This window comes from Chelonia mydas, chromosome 10 (genome assembly GCF_015237465.2).
Source record: "Chelonia mydas isolate rCheMyd1 chromosome 10, rCheMyd1.pri.v2, whole genome shotgun sequence".
NCBI classification, from domain to species: Eukaryota; Metazoa; Chordata; order Testudines; family Cheloniidae; genus Chelonia; species Chelonia mydas.
In genome coordinates, this window is record NC_051250.2 from 47,761,910 (window position 1) to 47,777,431 (window position 15,522).

At 46.3% G+C, this 15,522-nt stretch overlaps 1 protein-coding gene across 2 annotated transcripts in view; it reads left to right on the forward strand.

Moving 5' to 3' along the window:
• The window catches only part of LINGO1 (leucine rich repeat and Ig domain containing 1), a 450,166-nt gene that overhangs the window by 143,626 nt on the left and 291,018 nt on the right, over positions 1-15,522 (forward strand). The window lies entirely within an intron of this gene.

A 15,522-nucleotide genomic window follows, 5' to 3' on the forward strand; every position in this document is an offset into this window, starting at 1 on the left:
AGAAGTCTCTGGATAGAGAGAAACGCTCCAGCCCAGTTTACAGACCCAAGTGTTCTGGGATCAGCATTTGAACTTCTGGCTGTATTAGGTGATGAGAGAGCCTCAGGCAATGGATAAAACACAGATGGAAGCATAAGGAGATGTGAGTTCTAGTCCCTGTTCGGCCATCAAGTTGCTGTGTGATTTTTGAGAAGGGAACCTCTGTGCCTTAGTTTCCCTCTTTGGAAAATGTGGGTAACACATAACCTAGCTCACACAAGGGAGGTGAAGCTTAATGTTTTAAAATGCTTTGAACTTCTCAGCAGGTGATTATGGAGTATGATTATCTCTAAACCCATTGGGTCAATGCTTCTGGAATAATGGTAGTGGTGCTAAGTAGCTACTTAGCTGTTCTGTAATGTTTTTCATCAGCAGCTCTCAAAGCGCTGTACAAAGAAGGGCAGTATCATTATCTCCATTGTACAGATGGGGAAACTGAGGCACAGGTCAGTGATGTGACTTGCCAAGATCACCCAGCAGGCCAGTGGCAGTGCTAGGAAGAAATGTCCTGAGTCTCAGTCTAGTGCACTATCCACTAGGTCACATTGCTTTCCCCTACAGGCACGTCACTTCTGAGGGAGTGAGGAGCAGGAAGGGAAAAGCAAAGATGAGCCCTTGAGGCAAAGTGAAAGAGGCTCCTTTGGGGGAGAGGGGGCAATAATAAACATTGCCAGGGCATGGCAAGCGTAACTAAAACCCACCAGAAGCCGTTCAATTGTGCCTGAACTTTGCGAGTCACAATGAAGGGCGCGCTGGCTGTGGAGATCTATCTGCTGCCAGTCTGCACACCGTGGCACATTCATTAAGTATCTTTAAGATGGATACACCCCCCAATTCACCTCATGCGAGAGCCTTGGAATTTATTTCCTGCTGAACTGCACCATCAATCACAGCCCGACAACCCAGCCGCAGCTGCGTGCAGCCAGAGGCCCGCTCGGCAGCCAGAGAGACGTGGGACCGGCTGGGGAGTTTAATTACTCCCCCATCAAATGGAATAGGCAATGAGCCTGGCTCAGAGGGCCCCTGTCCCCAGGGTGCTCGCAGCTCTCCGCCAGGAGGGAGCGCCGTTCAGACCTCCGTGATTCCCTCTGTCCCATGCTGAGTGGGGCTGGCTTTGTGCCTTCAAAGTGCAGAGTGGTCTCTGTTGAGTGGGGACTAGCTCAGCTCTTCTAGGCCCCGGGTGCCCTTCTTGGGAAGAGGTTGCCTCCATTCCTCTGATCTCAGGTGCCCCGGCTATTGCTGCTTGGGAGAGGAGGCACTCTTCATACCTCAAATGCCCAGAGGGCCTGCTGCCCCATACTGACAAGGGGGTGGTCTCCATGTCCCCTAGAACTCCCTCTGCCCCACCCTGGGTTGGGACTGTCCCCTTGCCTGGAGCTAGTGCTTATCTGGTAGAATATCCTTTTGGAGCACAGGTACCTAAGTGAATACATGTCTGCATGACGACAGTAATCCAGTTTGTCTCTGATCTATCGCTAATCAATCCCAGCTGCTGTGGAGCTGGCTAATTGTGGAGGAATAAGGATTCACCTTGAGCAGTTCAGGGAAGGGGAAACAAGGGGGTGAAGATGGAAGCTGTGTGTGTTTACTGTTCATTGATTGAAAGCCAAGGTCCAGTTTCCTGAGTATTACCCCAGAATAGCTATTCAATATTTTCCCTTTCTACTTAATGTTAACTCGCTTGAGCCATGCTGGGGGGAAACCAGGAAGAGACTGTTTTCTGCTAGTGATTGACTCAGGTAGCAGGGCTGGAAGGTAAGTGAGTCAGTGTCCCCTGAGCTCTATGAATTGGGGAGGCACAGTCCCCTCTCATGAATTCTGCCCAGAAATGTCTGCCCTGTCTGATTTTAGGTTCCTGATGATATATCAGATTGACCAGAGCTAACTGAATCACCCAGCGTGGGTTCGTACAGCCCATGCTGTCACAGCTTCACTGCTATTGTTATTGGAGCTAGCTAGATCAAAGCTAGCTCAGGTATGTCTAGACCAGTTGGTGTCACACCTCCGACTATAGCCTAGACGTACCCAAAGCCTGAGGTGTTTTGCTTTTCTTCCATAAGAACTGCCATATAGGTCAGCCGAATGGTCCATCTAGCCCAGGAGCCTGTCTTCTGAGGTATGAACAAAACGGCAATTTTGAGTGATCCATCCCCTGTTGTCCAGTCCCAGCTTCTGGCAGTCAGAGGTTTAGGGACACCCAGAGCATGGTGTTGTGTACCTGGACCATCTTGGCTAATAGCCATGAATAGATCTATCCTCCTTGAGACCTATTTAATTTATCTTTGAACTCAGTTATAATTTTTGTCTTCACAACATCCCCTGGCAACGAGTTCCACAGGTTGACTGTGCGTTGTGTGAAGAAGTGCTTTCTTTTGTTTGTTTAAAACCTGCTGCCTATTAATTTTGTTGGGGGCCCTCTAGTTCTTGTGTTATGTGAAGGGGTAAGTAACACTTCCTTATTCACTTTTTGCACACCAGTCACAATTTTATAGACCTATATCAGATCCCCCCTTAGTTGTCTCTTTTCTGAGCTGAAAAGTCCCAGTCTTTTTAATCTCTTCTCATATGGAAGCTTGTTCCATACCCCTAATAATTTTCATTGCCCTTTTCTGTACTTTTTCCAGTTCTAAGATATCATTTTTTGAGATGCAGAGATGAGAATTGCATGCAGTACTCAAGGTGTGGGCGTACTATAGATTTATATAGTGGCATTATGGTATTTTCTGTCTTCTTATCTGTCCCTTTCCTAATGGTGCCTAACTTGTATTAGCTCTTTTGATTGCCGCTGCACATTGAGCAGATGTTTTCAGAGAACTATCCACAATGACTGCAAGATCTCTTTCTTGAGTGGTAACAGCTAATTTAGACCCCATCATTTTATGTACAGTTCGGATTATGCTTTCCAGTGTGCATTACTTTGTACTTAACATGAAATTTCATCTGCCACTTTGTTGCCCAGTTAAGTGAGATCCCTTTGTAACTCTTTGCAGACAGCTTTGGATTTAACTATCTTGAGTAATTTTGTATCATCTACAGATTTTGCCACCTCCCTTTCCAGATCATTTATGAACATGTTGTGAATAGCATAGGACCCAGTACAGATCCTTGGGGTCCCCCCACTGTTTACCTCTCTCCACGGTGAAAACTAACCGTTTATTCCTATGCTTTGTTTCTTTTAACCAGTTACTGATTCATTAGAGGGCCTTCCCTCTTAACCAAACCAAGTAGTCATGGGATAAGAGCCTTTGGTGAGGGACCTTGTCAAAGGCTTTCTGAAAATCCAGATACACTGTATCGACTGTATCCCTCTTGTCCACGTGCTTGTTGACACCCTCATAGAATTCTAATAGATTGGAGAGGTATGATTTCCCTTTACAAAAGCCACATTGCCTCTTCCCCATCATATTGTGTTCATCTAGGTGTCTGACAATTCTGTTCTTTACTATAGTTTCAACCAATTTGCCTGGTACTGAAGTTAGGCTTATCAGACTGTAATTGCCAGGATTGCCTCTGGAGCCTTTTTTTAAAAATTGGTGTTACATTAGCTACCCTCCAGTCATCTGACACAGAGACTGCTTTCAGAGATAGGTTACGTACCACAGTTCTGCAATTTCATATCTGAGTTCCTTCAGAACTCTTCGGTGAATACCATCTGGTTCGGGTGATTTATTATTGTTTCATTAATCAATTTGTTCCAAAACCTCCTTTGCTGACACCTCAGTCTGGGAGAGTTCCTCAGATTTGTCACTTAAAAAGAATCTCTCAGATGTGGGGATCTCCCCCCACACATCCCCTGCAGTGAAGACCGATGCAAAGAATTCATTTAGATTCTCCTTAGCGGCCTGGTCTTCCCTGAGTGCTCCTTTAGCACCTTGATCATCCAGCGGCTCCACTGATTGGCAGGTTTTCTGCTTCTGATGTACTGAATCTATATATATATATATATATATATATATATATATATATATATATATATATATACACATACACATATACACACACACATACACACACACTATATAAACTATTGCTGTTAGTTTTTGTGTATTAGTTTAGTTGCTCTCTAAATTCTTTCTTGGCGTGTATAATATTTTTATACAAGAGTTGCCAGAGTTTATGCTTTTCTCACTAGGATTTGACTTCCAGTTTTTAGAGGATGCCTTTTTGCCAGTAACTTCCTCTTTTACTCTGCTGTTTAGCCTTGGTGGCATTTTTATTTTTTATAAACCTTTATTATGGTGTTTTTAAATACTCTCCATGCAGTTTGCAGTCATTTCACTGTTGGGAGTGTTCCTTTTAATTTCAGTTTAACTATCCTCCTCATTTTTGTGTAGTTCCCCTTTTTGAAGTTAAATGCTACCATGGTGGGTTTCTTTGGTATTTTTCCCTCTACAAAGATGTTAAATTTAATTACATGATGGCAGCTATTACCGAGCTGTTCAGCCTCTTCCCCTATTAGCGTCAAGGTTGTTCTAACTATAGAAACAGATGCTTTGGTTGGGTTCCAGTTGGGGATTGTAGGAAGAAGAGAACTTAAGGGGAGAGTGAGTTACTCATGCCCCAGGAGAAAGGTAAGATTCCTCTCCCAGGGCAGGATTAAGGTCAATAGGTGAAACACTGAACTGGAAGCCTCCAATCACAGACAGAATTTCCCTGTCCTGCTCACTTGCTCCACAATTGGCCTGTCTCTGAGGTCTCTGGTTGTGCTTCTCATATGTGTTATGCAGGAGGCCAAACTAGAGGAGCTGGTGGTCTGTTCTGCCTTTAAAACCTATTAATCTATTGATGGTGAAAATAACTGACCTGAACATGCACTTCAAACCCGAATCAAACTCAAAACAAACACTCCTGAGGTTCAGAAACATTGAGGTAATTCCCCCCCCCACACACACTTCATGTGTCTCTGGATCTGAATAGAAGAAGTAGCATGACATTAATGGATTGTGGCATTTCCAACCCATCCAGAAGCAGAGCCAGACATTCAGACCTGTTTGGAGAAATCTTCTGGATATTTTTGCCAATAGGTCCAGGGTGATGGACCGTTTGGCAAGATACAAAGTCTTTCTGCTCTATTGGGTCAAATATTCAGTGTTCTATGAGTTAGGTAGCGTCGGCCAGTGAAAGGGATTTTCTCTATGTGTATAGAAGTGAAACCACCACCTCCAAAAGGTGGTCAAGGCAATCAACATGCTAATGAGGCTTTGAGGATCATCTACATGCCACTCGTTGCCTGTAGACTGTGGCATTGGCACGAAGTTCAACATTTTATTATGTGCACCTCAGGATTCCTGTAAACACTTAAACAGGAAGAGAAGCAAGAATCTAGGCCTACCCTAATATGTCTGGAACACCTGCATGTGGATATGGAAATGCATTTTGTTACTGTGAACCAATTCATAGGCGCTGACTCCGGGGCTGGAGCACTCATGGGGAAAGAAAAAAAAAAAGTGGATGCTCAGCACCCACCAGCCACAGCTGTTTGGTGGCACCCCCATTTAGCTGATTAGGAAACCAACAAACAGTGCTTTTGGCAGCTAGGGGAGGGCGGAGATCACCAACGGGGTGGGGGCCTCGGGGAGGGGGTGGAGTGGGGGCAGGAAGAGGCAGAGCAAGGGTGGGGCCTTGGGGGAGTGGACAGCGTGGGGGTGGGAAGAGGCGGAGTGGGGGCAGGGCTTTGGGGGAGGGGTGGAGTGGGGCAGGGCCTCAGGGCAGAGCATGGGTGGAGCACCCTCAGGGAAAATTAAAACTCAGCGCATATGCACCAATTAGTGAAAAAACCCTCTCTCCAGAGCTGTGTGTTGTGCTAGGGACAACCCCTCATGTACACCTCAAAACAAAGGTGATTGTAATAAGAGGGACTTACCATAACAGACACCACCCTCCTTCTGTGATCCAAGCTGCACACGAGGAGACTGAGATAACAGCAAGAGGCAGCCTGTTAAACTATGAGGAGGAGAGACATGGATGGTTACACCGTGCTGTCGTTAATAGTTCCATCCTTCAGCGTTTGCTCTGTGCCCGTAAACCACAGCTTTCCATGGTGTTTGTAAAGTGCTAATAAATGGACCTATCTTTCACATTGGCGATTGGCTCTCCCTTTTCTGCCCTGTGCCAAAGGGACTCTGCTTTTGTTCAACAACTGGAGTTGGATGTGGAACTAGTAACACTGGGATTACCACTGTGTAGGGCACCTTGGGGCGAGGGGGGGAAAGGGTGCTGAATTCTGAGCTCAGAAATGACAGTGCCAGGATTGAAGTATTGACTTGGGCACTGCATCTGGAGCTGGGCAGGGAATAGGTTTCCCATCCTGCAAATATTTGAGAATTTGAAATTTTTTCACATCTTGATTTGGGACAAAAGGTCAAAAACCTGATTTGTTTCATTTTGGATCAATCAAAACATTTCATTGAGAGACTTTGGAAATGTTTCATTTTGATTTTGACCTTTTTTTCTTTGACCTTTTTTCGCTCTAATTTATCTTACATTTCTAAATACAAAGTTGTTCGGAACCGGAAAACTAGAAGTTTTCATTTAAAAATGTCAAAATAAAAGGTTTTGACAATTTCAAAACAGGATTCCTTGGCAGTGTTTTGAGTTGAGAAACTCATTGAATCCATTCTTGTTTTGCAAGCCATTTCAGTTTTGATTAATCAACATTTTGTCAAAAAATTCTCAACCAGTTAAACAGAATGGCCATACTGGGTCAGACCAAAGGTCCATCTAGCCCAGTATCTGGTCTTCTGACAGTGGCCAATGCCAGGTGCCCCAGAGGGAATGAACAGAACAGGTAATCATCAAGTGATCCATCCCCTGTTGGCCATTTCCAGCTTCTGGCAAACAGAGACTAGGGACACCATCCTTGCCCATCCTGGTTAATAACCATTGATGGGACCTATCCTCCATGAATTTATCTAGTTCTTTTTTTAAACCCTGTGTAGCAAAGCAAGACTCACCACTGCGGCACCTCCTGCTTGTCATCCTGGGAATTAGCTCTCCAGCTTAAGGAGTGCCCTCTGCAGGCCGGTGTCTCACCTGCCGCTGGCCCCTGTGTCCCTCCCGGACCCAGGTGCCCCTCTACCTCAGGGTTCTGCCCCCAGCAGTAACCCACAATCTGGGTTCCCCCCCCAGGGAAACCCCAACCCTCTAAAGCCACCTTGTCTCAGTGGCTACTGCCAGTCATCATCTAGCCCCTGCTCACTGGGGCAGACTGCAGTGTATAATGGCCATTCATCACTGGCAAGGAGGTTGGACCAGCTGCCTCTGCCTATCTCTGGGCTGCCCCTCTGCAGCCCCAGTACCTTTTGGGCCTTAAACAAGGCCTACAGCCTGGGAGTTTACCAGGCTGGAGCTCCCTAGCTGTATTCCCTAGCACTGCTCTGCTTCGGTACCTTGCTTCCAGGCAGTTAGCCCTTCCTACTCCAGGGCTAGAGTGAGACTCCTCCAGCTTTTGGCCCACAGTCCTCTTATAAGGACCAGCTGGGCCCTGATTGAGCTGGCCACATCTGTGGTCAGCTACTCACTCAGCTTCCCCCAGCTGTTCTCCCCAGGGCAGCCCTCTCCCAGGGCTGTTTTAACCCCTTCAGGGCTGGAGCGGGGTGACCACCCTGCTGCACCCTGTTATAGTCTTGGCCTTCACAACATCCTCTGGTAAGAGTTCCACAGGTTGACTGTGCGTTGTGTGAAGAAGACTTCCTTTTGTTTGTTTTACACCTGCTGCCTATTAATTTCATATGGTGACTCCTAGTTCTTGTGTTACAAGAAGGAGTAATTAACACTTCCTCATTTATTTTCTCCACACCAGTCATGATTTTATAGACTTCTATCATGTCTCCCAGTTGTAATTGTGATCTCCTTCCATGGACACCAAACTTCTCCTACATATGAATCATTCTCCCACATGTCAAGTTTCAGTCTCATATTGCCATGGGATGCCAGTCCTTACACCCATGTGGCTTCTACACATTGTGTCCTTTCAGCTTCTGATAAATTCTGCAGTCAGACAACTTGCAAATTATTTATATTTATGCAGAGACCTGGGTTTTTCTTCTTTAATTTCTTCTTATGATTTTTTCCTTCTCTTTTTTTTTATCCCATGTCAGCTTGGTACCTACAGATTATCCTGTAAGAGTAAAATAAGGACTTGTCAACCCTTTTTAGGCATTTGTTAAGATGAAAATAACGTTCCTAACCTTTTTTAATGCTTTATTTTTTGCTTCCTCTGCTGCGTCTTGATATAATTTGACTGTCTAAAGGATCTTCAGCCCAAAAGAGAAAAGCAAGGGGGAAGAATAAGAATAATAACGTATTTCTGACAAGATGATAAGGGTTTTAAGCATTACAGCGTAAATCCTGCCTTCAAAGGTGGAATACCATGCCTGAACCCTGGGCTTTTGTTCAGCATTCCTTGCCTGATAATCCTGTGTCCCTGTCTGTGTTGGAGTGTAGGGAACACCTGTCTCTTTAAGATGGGAAATTTCAGTGAGAAGAAAGGAAGTGTGCCACTTGTGATATTGAAATGAACGGCGAGGTGAGAGCAGAGAAGAAGAGGATTTTCAGTGGTAATGAGGCTTCGCCTGGGTTGGGATAATTTTTTTTCTCCCCTTCCTTCCTTTCAAGCATAAGATGATGTTTAAAGGGCTGTTTCTTTTTATCCTTTCCCTTCGTTTGTTGGTTCTTTTTGCCCCAGCTGTTGTGTTTGCACCGCAAAGAGAAAACCGGGACCTGTAATTAAGATGAATTCCGGAGATGACAATGGCTTGCTACCATAAAAGTGATAGTTACTAGGTTAATGGATGCTGCTGGTGCATGGGCAGTGAAAGTACCTAGCCAAAGCTAGAAGGATCTCAGGAGCATTTCTCATCTACCACATGTGCATGTGCACACTCCCCGTTCCCCAAAAAATTAGAGATGGGCCCAACCTGCCACATTTGGATGTAAACCTTAGGTGAGATTCTGTGCTGCCCTTCTAAGAGGCCAGATGCTGCTAAGACTTTGCTTGCTGCGACCCTGCCCCTAACGCTTCCCTTCCCCAATCCCTGCCCTGGCATGCGTTCTATGCCAGGATTTGCAAAGGGGTCCTCAGAAAGCAGCCGTATGGCTGTCTTCCTCAATTTCTACATTGGAGAACTCCTCCAGCGGATCCTGGGCTTTTAGGGATCCTTTATGCCCTTCTGGCCCTTTTATCCCATGTAACGGGGCCAGGCAGGGGTGAGATCTCACCCTGAACTGTCACAAGCTTTGAGGGAATCTGAATCCAGGCTGTTGGCTCATCTGCATTAGAAAGATGTGGCACTGGTCAAATTCACTCCCGGATCTTTGGGGTGACGAGGTCACAGATTTTAAGGCCATAAAGGATATTGTGATCATCTAGTCTTGCATACCACAGCCAGAGAACCTCACCCAGTGATCTGTGCATCAAGCACATAACTTCAGCTTGAGCTAGAGCATCTCTCTCAGAAAAACACTCAGTCTTGATGTACAGACTGTCGCATCCTTATGTAAAAAGAAAAGGAGTACTTGTGGCACCTTAGAGACTAACCAATTTATTTGAGCATAAGCTCACGAAAGCTTATGCTCAAATAAATTGGTTAGTCTCTAAGGTGCCACAAGTACTCCTTTTCTTTTTGCGAATACAGACTAACACAGCTGTTACTCTGAAACCTATCCTTATGTAAGTTGTTCCAGTGATTTCTACTCTCCCTGTTAAAAATTTGTACCTTATTTCGAATCGGAATTTGTTTAGCTTCAGCTTCCAACTGCTGGATCTTGGCACACCTTTGCTAGATTGAAGAGCCCTCTGCGATTTGAAATCTTTTCCTTATGTAGGTACTTGTAGCCCCTGATGAATAAGACTCATTGAATTTTTTGATAGAAATGTTTTTTTGACAGAAAAATGGGTTTTTAACTAAACAAAGCTTTTCACATGAATGTCTGCTTTCCGTGGAACCTTTTGACTTTCCATCAAGAAAACAAACCAAAAAGTTTTGGCTGAAAACCAAACATTTCGATTTGGAAATGGTGCCATGGTGCCTCATGGGAATTATAGTTCATGTTCTTCTTTCCCTCATTCTTTTCAATGGATCATGTTCCCCAGCTGGACTACACCTCCCATAATACACTGCAACCATGAGACTCCCTTGATGCACTGCAGGGGCTCAGAAAGAGCAGAGACTGTGATTGATGTAACAAGAGAGACATAATCCAGCCAGGGAGTCCCCATTTACAATTACTTTTTGAGATCCATCATGTAACTAGTTTTTAATTCATTTAATATGGGCTGCATTGATTTTGTTTGTCCTGAGTTTTGGGGGTTCATGCCCATCGCTACTAGAAATGTTAATAAACTAGGATCAAGATACTGAGCTTTTTGTCACTCTGAGGTTCCTACTTTTTCATTTGGATCTTATGAATATTATGAATAAGAACTTTGTGATGGGCAAGGTGAAAACTAACCCGTGTTTTCCCCCAAACAAAGATCTGCATCCTAATCTAGGTTCAAAATTTTGGTTAACTTTGTATTCCCGCATAATTTTCCACTTATGGTGCTGCCTCTACACTTCTTGTCTCTGGCCAGGCGTACAAGGAGAATAGCTGAAATATTACAAAAGAGGCAATATGTAAACTATTATGGAAAGCCAAGAAGTCTGGGCAAATTTCCTGGAGAAGCATCTATATGCTAGGGTGCTTATCAGACACAAAGTGAACCAAAAAGCCTTCCAAAGATCCCCCACCACTGATAAGAAGTGGCTCCAATTTCAGACTGAATTAGGCTGAAATCTTTTTGTTCTGTACAAAAAAAGAGTTCTGGTAAGAGTTCTAGCCCCTTAGAATCTTAAATATTTATGGTCCTCACCCATCATTAATTAAAAGACCTTTATCAAAATTCTGTGGGCCTAATCCCTATCTGATAGAAATCCATGAATCTCTGTTGACTTTAATAAAGCTGCATTGATTTACATCTGGAGAGGATCTGGTTATTCATCGAAAGTGCCACGTCTTCTAGTTTGCTTGGCCTTCGCTCTGGCGAAGAAGAGAAATGCTCTCTGTCTCTGGTTAATTGCAGGAATTGCTGACTCAGGATGCTGCTGCTGTTTTGCAGGTTTCATTTGGGTCAGAAGGGTTCCGAGTTCAAATGTGCTATCCGCTTGGGAGGTATAAGCAAAGACGGTACACATTCAGCTACTCCAATATTTATTCTGGGCCTCCCTTTTTAACCAAACCTCTTGAGTTGCCCTTTTTTTCCCATCAAACATTGTTTGGCTTGGTTTTTTGATATATATATATTTTATTTTCTCCCTCTTCATTGTACAAGATGTGACAGTAAATCTATCAGGTATGCAAAGGATCGTGCCGGGTGTTCTAACAGTCATTTGCATCCAGATGTGTTAATGGCTTTGGGGTATCTCCTGATAATGTTGTTTTTTTGTGCTGCATATATTACACCATAAAAAGTTAATGTGCAGAATCTGACTTTAAATTCACGAGAGTGAAAAATTCTTCAGAGCTGGGTCCTCAGCTCCCAGCATTGTGTGTCAGGGACTAAAGCACAGACAGTGTGTTTGGGAGAGTGGCACAGTACAGAGTATCATCAGCCTTTGTTCTGAATGTCCTCGCTTTGGGGAATTTAAGGCAGAGCAATAATGTGGTTTAAATATGCTCTAGCTAGGGCTGCTTGTGTCTGCCTCAGTGAGGCCCTGGACTAAGGTTAGGTTGCCAATCTTCATATTTTTTTTAGTTGAGCCAGATGGTAAGCACCTGTATTCTGTGGGAGCCTGGAATAATGGTGGTGGCTGCAGGGAAGGACTGAGGTGTACTTGCTGAGATGGGGGAAGAGTCCTTACAGTGGGAGGCAGCTTAACCTATTATTTCTGGCTGGAACGATAGCCTGGCTGCTGGGAAAGCCTGGGTCCGAGTCCAGGTTCAGACAAGAACTCACTTTGGATACATCATTTCAGCTACGTTTGCGAAACCATCCCGCCTTTTGGGTGCCTTCATTTTTGCCTGCCCAACCTGAATCCCTTAGAGCCTGACTTCTCAGAGGGGCTGGGCCCCCTCCAGCTGCCACTAGCTCCTGGAGGAGTTGGGGGTGCTAAGCAGTGCTGAAAATCCAGGCCCAAGTGTCCCAGACGGAGCACCAAGGCACCCAGAATTAGAGGACCCTTCTGCAGACATGGGTCTCAGTCTCTCTGCCTTTCTCTCTCTGCTCAGGGGTAGTGTGAGGCTTAACCAGTGATGCACTCTGTGGTCTTGAAATACAAGGCACTGTATGAGGGTAAAGCATTATGTCAGGGGTGGCCAACCTGTTGCTCCGGAGCCACATGCTGCTCTTTAGAAGCTAATATGTGGCTCCTTGTGTAGGCACCGTCTCCGGGGCTGGAGCTACAGGTGCCAACTTTCTAATGGGCCAGGAGGTGCTCACTACTCCAGCCCTGGCTCTGCCACAGGCCCTGCCCCCACTCCACCCCTTCCCGCCCCTCTCCTGAGCCTGCCGTGCCCTCGCTCCTTCCCCCTCCCCCCCAGAGCCTCCTGCCTGCCACGAAACAGCGAATTGGGAGGTGTGCGGAGGGAGGGAGCAGGAGGCGCTGATTGGCAGGGCTGCCGGTAGGTGAGAGGCACTTGGAGCGGGGGAGGAGGAGCTGCTGGGGGGCTGCTGACGTATTACTGTGGCACTTCGACAATGTCCATTGGTAAATTCTGGCTCCTTCTCAGGCTCAGGTTGGCCACCCCGCCTTAGGGTTTCATTGGAACATTGGAGTACTGAGGTGGCGGGGCAGGGCGATGCTGTGCCCTGGCCTGCAACAGCAGAAGAGGCTGGAAGTTGGGCATAAGGTGCTTGGGCAGAGCATTGTTGGTGAAATCTGCAGTGCTTCCTATGCTCCTTCTGGCTGTAACCAGTGGACTTTCTCTCCTTGAAACGACAGCCTCCCTCATTCACAGCCCTTGTCACGTATTCCTCTGCTGCTCGCATGGACATTAGAGCCAGAGTGTGGAGGGAAGAGAACAGCACTCCCATGCACAGACAGGCCCAGAAAGGGGAGGGTGGGAAGCAAATAATCACACCCAGAATAGGAATAAGTGTGAGTATGTATGTGGGGACAGACAAGAGAATCTCACTCCTCGTGCCATCTGCTGCAAGGTTGATTTTTTTCTGCTTATTCTCTCTCTCGCGCTCTCTCTCTCTCTCGTGCTTTGGGGTGTTATAGCTCCTCAGCCTAGGCAAGTGAGGAATGTTTAGGGGAATCAGCAGGAAACCAGCTCTACAGCATGCTTGTAATAGAGTGATGGGTATAAACCCTAGCTCTGGATCTCCAGCCCCTGAACTGTGGGGAACTTTGGGTCTGCATCCAAATCTTATGACTGGAGCCCTTCTCTGGTTGGAACATAGTTGGGTCAGGATTCGTTGTCTTTGCTAAGAGGAGAGCTGAAGGCATAATGGATTTTTCAGCTTGCTGGCAATTCCAAAAAATCAGGAAAAATGTTATTTCAAGTCTAACCAAAAATGAATTGTGTTCAAAGTGTTCAGCACACTGTAAGCATTGCCGCTTGGGTTTGTTAAAAAAATACTAAAGGAAATGTAGAAATGAAAAGTGATTTCAAACAAAAAAAAAGTCACAATATTTCATTTCAAAAATGTCAAAATGAAACATTTAGATCATTTTTTGGAAATTTTTTAGGTTTTTTTTTTCACACCAAAACAATTCAGTGAAACTGACTCAAACTTGCAAAAAGTTTCGGTGTTACCAAATCTGCATTTTTTGCTGGACAAAAAGGTTCAGCTGAAAAATTTCACCCAGCTCCATGAGAGCTTTACGAGAGGCCTTTACCTGCCAGGGAGGCTTGTGCCATTAGGCACATGGGGAAAATGCTCCAGAAAGGAGAAACTCAAATCCACGTTGCATGTGCTGCTAATGGCGAGTCTACACTTCAAAATTAAATTGACTTAGTTATGTTGTCCAGGGCTGTGGAAAATTTAGCTCCCTGACTATTAGTAAGGTCAACCCTAACCCCAAGTGTAGACATGGTTAGGTCGACGGAAGAATTCTGTTACCTCACAGAGAGGTGGATCAGCTGCATTGATGGAAACCCCCCTTCCACTGAGGCAGGAAGTGTCAGGCTTGCCCAAGCCTCTAGATGGGGAGCCATCAGTGCTACAGTGGCGTAGCTGCAGTGCCCTAGCTGGGTTGCTGTAGGGTTTGTAGTGTAGACACAGCCTCAGACAGCTGCAGTGCTTGGCATTGTGAGTGGCACCCCAGGAGCACACACCTCGGGGGCACTTGGGAACCCAGGGAGAAGGGAAAGTTAGATTTTACTGGTGGTGCCAGATGACCCCGCAGAGATTTCTCCTGAGGCCCACCTGCCTGACCCTCCTGTGCCTTGACATGCCTGTGGGGTGAATAAATATCATTCTCTCTCCCTTCTCAGTGAGTGGATGTGCTTGATTGGTTAATATGTTAAAGGATTTACTGTTCCTTGTGGGCACTCCCCATGGTGGAGGCAGAGCTGAGCCGAACCACCCATGGAGAGCACTGGAAGGCTTTGAACCCCAGGGTGGCAAAATACCTCGTAAAAAGCAACCGGGGGTACCAGGCTTGCTGCACCATCCTTCAGGAGTGTGTGGGGGGGGGGGGGCAGGATTAGGACCTTGCCTCCTTTCCTCCCTGTCTGGAGGCGTTTGTGCCTCAGGGGTGCTAGGAGAGAGCAGCCCCCACACTTGGCAGCACACCAGGACTGCTGCTGTGACTGGGCCCTGGGCTGGGGAAGGGGCCTCACTTTTTCCCACACATCCCCTTCTAAATGTGCCAGCCACAGCTAACCCTGATGGTGGCCAGTGTGATGTCGAGAGGGATCTGGCCCAAGCCCACTAACGCCTTTCACGTAGGCCACTGAAGAGCTGTCAGATGGCAGTGACTGCTAGTCACCACCCGAATGGGCCAGATTTGAGTCAGTGACCTAGAATGGACCCCACTGTGCCATATGTGCCATTGCCAATCTCCTGAGCTGCCCAGTTGCCTGGAGCTTTGGATCTGGTTGGTTTCAGAGACAGGCTCTGTCTACACTACAAGTTAGGGGCCTGGGTTCAGGTGAGTTTCTGCTTGGCACAGCTGTGTCTCCACTGCCGCTACCAGTGGCTACGCGCCTATTTAATACTCAGGAGAGAGCTAACCCAAGTACGTGTACACGAGCAGGGGACTCGGACCCATAGCTCGCAGCGTAGCCATAGCCTAAAGAGGGCAATGAAGGAAATTCAGAGTTCTGCAGAAGCCAAATTCAGCTAAGGTATTAGGACGGGTTGCACTACTGACTTCATCAGAGTGACACCAGATTGCCACCAGGGCTGGATTTGGTCCCTAGAGTCTGGTATCAGGGCAGTCCCTTTCCCTGGCTCATTCGCTGAGTGTGGCTGATGTGGAAGTGGGTGGCTTGCTGATGACCACAGCCCTTTCATAGAACTCACAAAAATCCCTTTGACCTCTGTGAAAGGGT